Here is a 10964-nt window from a genome sequence, read left to right on the forward strand (position 1 = left end):
GAGTTGTGTGTATGTCATTATACACACAGCTCATGTGGAGAGAAAAACAGATGGTAAAGAGCCAAGTGTCATGAATCAAACTAACAAAATTTTAACATTGTTAGAAAGAAAGGACGCGTCTTGTTTCCTACTGGGAATAAACACTCTGTAAAAGACAGTTTTAAAAAAGATACATCTAATTAACTGACCCAGATTATTCTCCACAAGGTCACAGAAGATTAGCCTCTAGTGCACAATGACATCGCAACATTTACAGTTTGTTAGGCGACTCAGTCCTTTTAGTCGCAATGACAAATGTGTTCCCCTTTGGTACAGGCATTTATAGTTCTTCCAACATAAAAGCAGAATACATGGCTGCAGTTTCTTTCTTCAGTGTTCACCAGCACCATATTCAAATTATATTACAAGTGCAATGAAACATGTGTCTTCATTTTATTTTGAAAGACCTAGTTTTATTTTGAAAATGCAGAGAATTTACCTTCTGATTGTCGAAAGGTGTATAAACAGTTACCATGTTTGATCAGCAGGAGGCACGATGATGAGGTAGTTTACCTAGATTTCACTGATCGGCAAAATGAAGACATTGTGTCCTCGTCTTTGTTTTTGTCCAGTTCAGTAATTCATGTAAAACGTTGACGATGCCACAGCCACGTACCTGTTATTTATTATTTGTACAGACATTTATTTCCCATCGCTTGTTTCTTGGTACAGATCATGTCAGTCCTAGCAGCTGTCAAAACCTCACCTAAGGAAAAATATAGGTCTTCTACTAGTACAAGGACCCTCAGGTCCAGAGATAAGCCAGTAAGCCAGAGTCTGACAGCGCTGACAAGTGGCATGAAGTTGAGAGCAGCAGCAGACAAAGGCACAGGCCCAGGGCCATGTCCGGCTTCTCCCATAACACTGAGCAGAAAGCAGCTGTACGTGATCTTCAACAACCCAGACCCAGGGTGGGTTCACTCAGATGTAAGTCCCCCTTCGTCATGCTCAAGTACAACATCAGACTACAAGTTAGTAGCCGTGTTGCCAGATCTCATAGGAGAAACAAGTAACAAGAAGAACAATAATGATATTAATGCCAAAAACTAGGACACTTCCTCGCCTAATGTGGGATTTTGGGACTAGAAGGGTTACGAACTAGAATTCTCACCACTTTTGGTCCACTTTCTCCAATTTTTGTTGTAGACTAAAACTCATTCCTGAGGTAGCCAGCTGCTGATGGACGATCAGCAGGTCAGGAGCAAAAACAAAGAACAAAGTTAAAGTCCCTTAAATGACGCAGGTATACTGCTCCTGACTGGTTTAAACACAAACATCAGTGTCTCACTTTAAAGCATGTTCTTAACGCACGGCTGGAGGTTTTGTATTAAAAAAAAATGTCTTTTTTGTCCAGAAACTACTGTTCAAGGTCAATTCAGACAAACATGTTTACGTTAAAACGAATGGTTCTGTTTTTCCCCTCTGCGAACTGTACTTGGTGACATTGAATTACAGTACTGTGTTTTGAAAAGTGCCATATTTCTTCTGCGGTTTCTCACAGTAGCCACAGCATCGCTCTCCCTCGGTGCAGCTTTGTTCTTCCTCCTCCTTTTCTGCTGGTTAAACTAAAGCTCCTTCTTTTTACTGTAGATCCTGAAGTGTGTAATCTGACTTGGAGTAGTTCATTAATCATTAATGTCAGAGGATGATTGTCACGGTGCCTTTTTGTAGACAGCACAGCCATTATCATATTGGTAACACTTGGAAACAGCGCCCCTGCTGTGGGCGTGTTTCATCACTTCAGGTTCAACCGTCACCGCCTGTCTGACTTGTTACCTCGTGTCATTCCAATCATGTTTGATTCAGTGAGAGGCATGTGCGTCCCACAGTCCTGACGACACCTCCCTCTGAACATTTTCACATTCTGATTGGTAGCCCTTATTTTTAGTTCAGGTGAAGGAATTTTGAGAGAATGTCGGGGCAGCCGAGCCGCCGAGCCGGACGTTCGTTGTGGCTCAACTCTGTCAAACCTGCCAGAAGAAGGAGATGGAATGTTACAGTGGAAGAAGTGACATCAGGGGTGGAGGGGGCGAGGTGGAGCAGACTGACAGCTGTCATCCATCACTCTCCCCACCAGCCAGATGCAGGTTGACAGGAAGAGGTGAGATGGCTGGACTGGCCATTTGTACACAGTTTACCTGGTATGTCTCCATCCCTGCCCATCTCTGGTGGAATGCTGTCTGTCGTCCAACCATCCGATCATCTATCAATCAATTACTCTTCCAGGGTCGAGCCTGTACGTGACATGCTCTATTTCACCGCAGTGTCTTCCACTGCAGTGTTACGGTTTGTTTTTAGAGCCAGTCTCTTCGTGAGGGAAAATAAACTGTACATCAACAGAAACCATTAACCAATCGCAACCGCATCGGTGTAAAATTTTGAGACAGTTACAGCCCTTTTTCATGTAATTCAATGATGAAAACTTTGAAAAATGTTCAAGGATTTTTTTTAACCTATTCTTATGCCCCGAGACTCTGCAGACGGGGCAGAACAGAACGTGACAAATGGATTACAAAAAGGCAAGTTTAGAGGATCGACTGAGACAAGCATAAGGTAAATAATCTCATTCTGGGGCAGCTGGATAGACAGCAGGAGATACGACTGTGTCTCTGTGGAGTTTTTCATTGGTGGAGGGTTACTGATGCTGAACACTTCAGACAGCTGGAGCTAACACCTAACAAATCTTGTTTTCACAGCCTCCCATACCAAGGTAAATTTTACATCACGCCAGATGACAAGTTTTTATGAGTGCACTCTGCTGAATAGAGCAACAAAATCAATGCATCCAGTGTGTTGAATAATTGTGGTAAAAAAAAAAAAAAAAATTCCAGAACGTTTGATACTATCTCTATGAAACTGTTAAAACTTACGGGCTTTTTTAAAAAGCACAAGTCTTTTTTTTTTTTTTAGTGGTTTGGCTTGTCCTTTGACTTAAATTGTAATGACTTTTATATCATTAATATACTCTATATCATTTATGGCCACAGGAAGGCACCACATGCTACTGAGCCACTGTTAAATAACATGATGAACGAAAATAAAAACATGAAACCTTGGACTACAGATTAGAGAAAGTATGTAAATATATAAATACACACAAATATTTTTTCCCCACATATATAAAGATTCAGTTAGCTTTTATTAGCAACTTAGCTTCTATTTCAGTTTTAGGAAGTTTAACAACTGTTTGTGTCTCTTTGTGAGAATTTGTTTTGTGTGAAATAATTGCAGTCACAGGATAATTCCTCTCAGACAATGGCCGTTGGCTGGTGTCTTTTGTATGATGTGGTGATAATGATTTGTCGTCCAGGCTCACTCTGCTTCCCTCCGTGGACTCTAATATCCATGCAGTGCAATATACAGTGGGAACAAACAAGGCGCTGGTTATTTACAGGCCTGTCTCTGCACATGGCAGCTTGTCTCTTTTCAGGATATTAAGATTTTTGTTGCTGAATGATTTGCCTTCCTTGATTAAGCTTCAGAGTTCTATAAAACTTGTCCATAAAACTGCCAGGCTGCTGTGGTATTCTGCCTCTCCACTAACCCAGGTCTGCTCCGCTCCGTGCTCCTCAGTGAGTTAACAATATAAAATGACATTAACTAGCGCTTACCCATACATTTCATTCCGGCAGCACGGCGGTGTGCTGGGGGAAGGTCAGGCTTATTTTATTATAAGTTGGGGGGGGTGAACATGTATTGGGTTTAAGTGTCACAAAACACTGAGGTGACAACCTCTTTGGGAAGTGATCAAGTGCAAATATGATTGGAGTGCAGTGGAGCAGTGGAAGTGCTGCCTCTGGGATGGGCTCTGATTATGCCAGGAGTAGCTGCTAAATCAATAGACCTTGACACTATTTCTGCACAACAAACACCCGAGCTCATGTGCAAACGTCTGGCAGCAGCAGACACCGCGTCAAACCTTCCTCTTCCTCTCTTTATTCTCCAGCACCCATATGTATTTTTCATGGGTTTGAACAACAACTGAACCACAATTGAAAAAAAAAAAATTCCTGTTAAATAAAATCAATATCCAGCCATGGAAAAAAAAATATATATACTGTATATATATTATACAGTCTATAGTCTGTGCTAATATCCTCCTTCTCTTTTGCTTTTTCTTGCTGGTCTTTTTGGTCTACGCACCTGTTATACCCAATCTAAAGCCCTGCAACTTGCTAAACTGCTAATTCAGATTCCTCCCAAAATATTGACCTTTGCTACAGACTTAATTTGTTGTGTTTCCTGGATATGGAGAGGCCCCTTGTTCCACCATTGAATTTGTGAGTCGGTTCACCAGCAGCGCAGTCTGCAGGGCAGTTTTGTTGGAGTGTAACCTCTGACAGTGGGCTGTTGATTTTATTTTTCGTCTGCCGTACAGAGTGATTTGCTGCAAATTTGGTCAGAGTGTGCGGTTGTGGAGCCCACGGTCGGAAAACCAGAGGCACATTGTCTGTTAATGACACATAGTCATTTCTGCCATTTTTACCAGCGATATCTCCTCTCCTTCATGGTGCTGTTTTATAGAATGAGAGGCTTCACTGTGTTTAACGCTCCATTTCCCTCTTCATTGTGAGCATGGAGGTGAGAGCAGGATGATTGGCGAGTTGTGGTGCAAAGGGGGGGGGGGGGGGGCAAAATGTCAGCGCATTTTATTGCCCCACTCTCGTCCTTCCAGCATGGCTGGTCGCAGAAGTGCCCTGAGTATTACAAATAAGCAGATGTCCTTTACATGTTAGAACTAAGTCGGCGTGAGATTTGGATTTCTCATATGAATGAGAGACAAACTGGATGGAAGAGTATTTACAATATTTTAACATTTCATCATTGGGATGAGAAGGGACGTCTTTTAGAGGAGGGACACTCAAATATAAACGCGGAAACGCATGTAAACAGATTAGATTAGATTAGATCAAACTCGGATTAGATTGAACTTTATTGATCCCACACTGGGTGAAATTCAAACCTAAACTATTAGACACAGTTCAAGACATTAAACCAGGAACTATCAAACAACTGAAATTGTTAATCAGACTAATCACAGGGTAGCTGGCAATTAATCAAAATTAATCATGATTAGTCTTGATTATATTCCTGCAGGATTCAATTTAAACTCTTATATATTTAAATTGTTTTTATCTCCAATTTGCTACAAAAGAACGACAAAAAACAGCAGGTAGACGTATGTGTTGTGCACCTATCTGTAATGATGTTTTATCCAAATGATGGAATTATTAATATAGAAAAATATCAAGTAAAAATTTACAAAACTATAATTCAAAGTAGTACTCATTACTGTACATCTTGACAGTGGCTGGTAAAACTGAGGTTGGTCTGACACCAGGGTGCTTTATAAAACGAAAACTGAAAAAAAAAAAGAGTTTTAGAGCAATAATATGTGGATGGACGATGGAAGACAGTTAAAAAGTTAAATCGAATTAATCACTTACAAAGTGTTTTTTGGACAGCTCCAAATTACACATGACTTTTTTTCTAAGGAAAAAAAAACAAGTCAGTTACTGAGGCTGACGTCACTGAACCTTTGAACCAGACTTTAGCTGAGGCTTCACATGTGTATCATCTCTAATGAGCCGTCCCTAACTGGTTTTACATTTCACTTTAATTACAGATTACTAATACACAACTACTCAGATTTTTCATAGCTGGGTAAATTTAACGGTGCCGTTCTGACCTGATTTATCTACGCATAATAAGTCTCATCTTTTAATGCACCATCATCACTTTGGCATCTTCAGTGCAGACCTACAGAGCGTGTGGAGCTGAAACTCTATTAGGAACATGTTGTCTTTGAAATTATTTAAAAGAAAGTGAACATTTTTCCCAGTAATTATCTTCACTGCAGGAGTCCAAACGTCCAATACTGACCCTGGGTTTTTACACTTTCTAATCCGTTCTCCCTGAAAATAACACTAAATATAATAAAATTACTTTTTGAGTTTATTTATTTTAGGGCTGAATTCAGCCCTTTTGGTCCTGCTGTCTCCTTCACTCACAAAGATGTCAACTCATCTGTCATAGCTGGGCTGGCCATCAGCGCCATGAGAAATCCTGCTGTGTCAGTCGCCCAGTGGACTTTCAAAACATCCATTAATTTTTTACTGCAGTTTTTATAGGCAGGCAAAACTTGGCATATCAATGTTTGCTGTGTGTACTCCCCCGACAGGATCATTGTCCCTGGTGAGAGGCCTGGGGCTGATGCAGCCTTACGTTGGCCCCAGAAACAATATGAGGTCATCGTGAGGGCCAAGGTTCCTGTGTCTTAATTCCACATAATCTGTGCCATTTCATCAGGGCGGGGCAGCGGCGGGGGCGACTAAGTCATCCTGAACAGTCCCAGTCACTTTCCAATTCTCTCCTTCCTCTTCCTCTACAGCATGATGGACAACTGTGACCTGGTACATTGGGCAGTTTAATGGCTTTCAGTCACATTAGGCTGAACAACAGACCTGATGTTGTGTCAGATGGAGGCAACGTTCCATGAGACGTTGCAGGATGAAAACAGAGACTGTTACCATCATGTCAGGAGCCACTGCAGGTTCCTTATGGGTGGGAGCCAAGAGTTCTAAAAAGTTCTACAAATTAAAAAAAATCATTATGAAAGAAAAAAACAACAAAGATGTTTCTCTTGGTTTCTTCTATTTCAGTCTTCACACTTCAGCAAATGGTGTCACCGTCAGAGAATCCCCATGTAGAGAAGGAATTCTTCACATTTTTTCTTTACCTCGTCCAAGGACTTACTCCTTTTCAAATGTGCTTTTAATTTTCGGAAAAAATAAAATAGCAGAAAAATCTCATCAAATAAAATGTAAAACATCTTAATAATAAATAATATCAAAGCAGTTGGAGACGCCTGAGATCAGACTGAACATGTTTTAGTTTAATACGATTGAGGTCAGCTCTGAGCTGCTCATTGGCCAGTCTTGTTCGACAATCGCAGGGCGTCAAAGAAAGACAAAGAAGACACTGAATGTGTCCAATCAACATAATTCAAATCTGCATTTTTTTAACTAAAACTCATAACATTACATCTCCATACAGAAATACCTTCATTCACCACTAGGGTTAAACTAATGACCTTGAAATCTCAAAGACAGGATGGAACAACCTGTCTCTATATTGGGCCCCAGACGTTGAAAGTAAAGGGCCAGTTATGCTGCAGATGTTAAAGCTAAAAGAGGAAGCATCGCGCCAGTCTCTGTGGAGAAAATATCCCCATCAGAAATTCATTGGCTCGTGTCGGGCACTCAGCTGACACACTTAATACCGTACATTTCAGTCTCTCTGGCGTCATGGTGCAAACTGCTTTTAGCAGAGCTGTGATGTGAAAGCATCTTTGTATTGAGATGTTTTTCTCCTCCCCTTTGTTCCCACCCTGTCTGCCACAGCAGAGATGTGAGGCGGGGCGGGTGGAGTGGTGCAGGGGCAGTCGGTGATGAGTAGGTAATAACTCCATACCTCGTCTGCGGGAGGAGACATGAACTAAATTAATTCTGACATATACTCTGGGTACAGCCCATCAATATCCTCTGCTGCCATTAAATCAACATCCAAAAAAAAAAAAAAAAAAAAAAGAGCAGGATACCTGGTCGTAAAACTGCAGTTCTGTGACAAAGAATCTGGACCCTAACAGGAAAGTGTGTGTGACAAAGCATAAATCTGCTGATGTGACGGAATCAAGAAGAATCACTAACAATATCATATTTTAGCCATGGAGTTACAGCTGTACTGACCCGATGAAAAGACATCTTTTAATAACATTAAAGATCACCGGTCACTGCTAATATACTTGGTGAAGATTCAAATATTTAATTAAAATGATTTGCTTGATTAATCATGAATAATCGCATGACATATATATATATATATATATATATATATATATATATATATCTTTTGTATGGGTCTGTATGGGTTTTCCTCCACTAATTTATCCGAAGTGAAGTGTTTTTTTTATTTTTTTCATTTTTCATTTCATTTTTTCATTTTTTGCTGTTTTGTTTTTATGGATAAAGAGTTTAAGAAGAGGGAAGATTTAATTTCTTTATAGATTGGAGAGTCCGTGGACTGACGCCCAGCTTGGATTGTTTTGTTTTGATATGAGCAGTAAAGCTACAGCTAAATCTATATACAGCTAATACGTTTACACCCATCACTATATGCAGTTACGCTCATTACTTACAGGAACTCAGAGTTTTGCCCTTGTGAAAAGAGAACGACGGGTGGAGGCAGTGCAGAGGAGGACGAGGAGGGGGCACGCAACAACAGAATCAGTCACACAGACAGACAGACTATGCAGGAGCGGGTCTGTAATGTTGGATGTCTATGATGTAGGACGGGGTCAGTTGAGGCAGTGGAGTTGACTTGCTCTTATTTGTCCTGGCTGTTCCAGCAATGTACAGAGAAATCAAAGTTGTCTTTGTTGATTAATTCATCCCTTAATCAAAATGAATCATGAATAACTTCAATCTTGATTAATCACAATTAATTGTGATTAACTGTCACTCAACTCAAGTGTCTCCTTGGACATTAAGTATATTTTAGGTTGCAGACAATGATTCACAATTCAAACTCTCCAATGCACCGTGGCCTCCACAGATGTGTGATATCTACAGGCATGTCATGCAGATTGACAATCAGATGAAAAGCAATGGAAGTGAACTGTTTTTTACCCTGTGCCATATTTAAAGAATATTTAATCCTCCTCTGGAAGGAAGAATTGGTAATGAATCCCAGGGCTTTTTTAACACATCACATTGCCGTTGGCTTAAGCTGACACCAATAGGATATGAAGCAGAAAGCTCTCCATGGTCTACAATAGAAAGATTTGACAGCTGTTTTAGGATCACATCAATCACAGAGAATTACAGACCAAAAAAAAAAAAAAATTTGACAGGGTGAAAAGATGTAAGTGTGGGAAACACTACAAAGTACTGGGGTTTTTTATGTATTATTACCAGGGTAGAAGAAATATTTTTGATATTTGGAATGTAAAGGTTATAAAATGAGAACTTTAAGTGAAGATTTACTATGTAGAAGTCCAAAGAAGAGAACATCTTTAATCCCCTTCTAGTAAAATAAAAATAAAGGCTGTTGTTTATACACTGTAATGGCCATTTTAAATCATTATTATTATTTCTTTGTGGCATACAAATGATGAGCGTTTAGATATAACGGCGATGTTGGAAACTAAGCAGATCTCTGCTTCAACTCATTTAAACCAGAGTCAGCCATTAGGAGTTTGCTGGACGCCCAGAATTGAAATGTTGTTACTGGTGGATTTAAAAGGTCTTTACTCCATAAATCCTAAATATCTTAATTTAATCCAGTCCACTTATGTACCTGTGTTATCCAGCTCTGTCAGGTCCAAAGTGCAGTTGCTGCTGATCTCACTCTTATACGAAGCGAAAGTTCTATCAACCAGATATGAGTGAACAAACACCAGTGGGAATTAAAGCATCAAGATGTGAGCAGAGAAAAGGCACGAAGGGGAAACAAATTCATCTTGTTAGATGAGAGTGCTGATGAAGATACAGACTGGACCACGCCTGCACACTCACCCAGCACGTCCTCCGTGCAGCCACTGGCTTGTTTGCATTTACACGTTTACCGAGCAACATTAATAAGAGCAGGATGGAACGGCTGGAACAAATATCTAATGACTCACCCAGTAATTTATTCTATCGCTGAACTGATTTCTACCCTCGTTTAGAATTATTCAGCCCAGTGTCGGGAAAATGGCCAAACATTTTCTCTCTGCCAGAGATAATTTAGCGTCCACTCTGATGTGCCCTTTCCACACATTAAATTAGTGCATAACCCTGATGCTGTATTTTTCTAAGCCTAACTCTCAGGTTTGGGTTTATTTTCCAAATGCACCACTTAAAGTTGACTGTGATGTTTGACTCCGTGTTATGAAATCACGGCCGCTGCTCTGTAGTTGGCTGTGATTCAGGGAATCTAAACTGAGCACAAACAAATGTTTTTTTTTTAAAATAACAGGTACAAGTTTGAGTCAACACCTGCCTGTAACCTGAGCACGGTGCAGCGGATGTGGGGGGGGGGGTGTCTGCCAGCGCTCATACAAGGTGTCCTAGCAACACTGAGCAAAAAAAAAAAAAAAATCAAGCTTTCATTATTTATTAGGTTACAAAATTAAACTGTGAGAAGCAGTCAGTCAGCCGTGAAGTCGACAGGAGGGAATGTTACTTACTTGTTTGCCAGGGACTCAGGTTGGTGCACCAGGCTTCTCTGGGAGCGGAAGAAACGAGGGATGTGGGATTAGATCCTCCACCCCGCCAGACAGACGGAGTATTGTGTATTCACTGAAAAAAAAAGTAATAAGAACAAAGACTTTATTTAACACCTGTCCAGCTATATAAAAAAGACAAGGGGTCTCAAACTGAGCTGGGGGCCACTGCAGCCTCTGCCATTAGAAATAATAGAAAATTTATGATTCTAAAACACATTTAAACTCCTGACATTGTTGACCTACTTCAGTAACTCCACCAACATCAGGTCTGATGCCAACACCAGTATTGGTTTTGGTTCATCCCTCCTTGATTACCTTAAAGCGAAAGAGAAAAATATTTTCCCTCATTAGTGCCACCCACAGAATGGTGCAGTGGAATCCTCGCTGCCATGACGCCCATGATGAAGAGAGAAGCAGAAAGTGGTTCTTCACTGCCAAAATAAATGATGTTTTGATTCACATCATTATACTTGCAGTTAAAATTGCACACAAAAAAATTTAAGTGTGCATTTCCCTCCATTGTGTGAGGTTTTGTCTTTAAGAACGCACTGCTCATGATACAAAAACTCAGATGAACAAGCAGAATTTTCTCAAGGCTGAAAATAGCAGCTGCTGACTCTATTGTTTGGCCTTTAGAAATAAATTCATCATTAGAAGT

The 10964-nt window shown here is 40.3% G+C and overlaps 1 long non-coding RNA gene across 2 annotated transcripts in view; it reads right to left on the bottom strand.

Moving 5' to 3' along the window:
• Positions 1–455: 455 nt before the first annotated feature.
• The window catches only part of LOC112487115 (uncharacterized), a 63858-nt gene continuing 53349 nt past the window's right edge, over positions 456–10964 (bottom strand). The window contains exons 2-3 of one of the 2 annotated variants that reach the window (XR_003049901.1): positions 10268–10379; positions 456–7517 (exon numbers count right to left, since the gene is read on the bottom strand). This is a non-coding gene — a long non-coding RNA (uncharacterized LOC112487115). Of the gene's footprint in view, positions 7518–10107; positions 10157–10267; positions 10380–10964 lie in introns of those variants that run through there. The other variant, XR_003049902.1, reaches the window with a different exon arrangement.

Source organism: Cynoglossus semilaevis, chromosome 6 (genome assembly GCF_000523025.1).
Source record: "Cynoglossus semilaevis isolate Cse_v1.0 chromosome 6, Cse_v1.0, whole genome shotgun sequence".
Classification (NCBI taxonomy): domain Eukaryota; kingdom Metazoa; phylum Chordata; class Actinopteri; order Pleuronectiformes; family Cynoglossidae; genus Cynoglossus; species Cynoglossus semilaevis.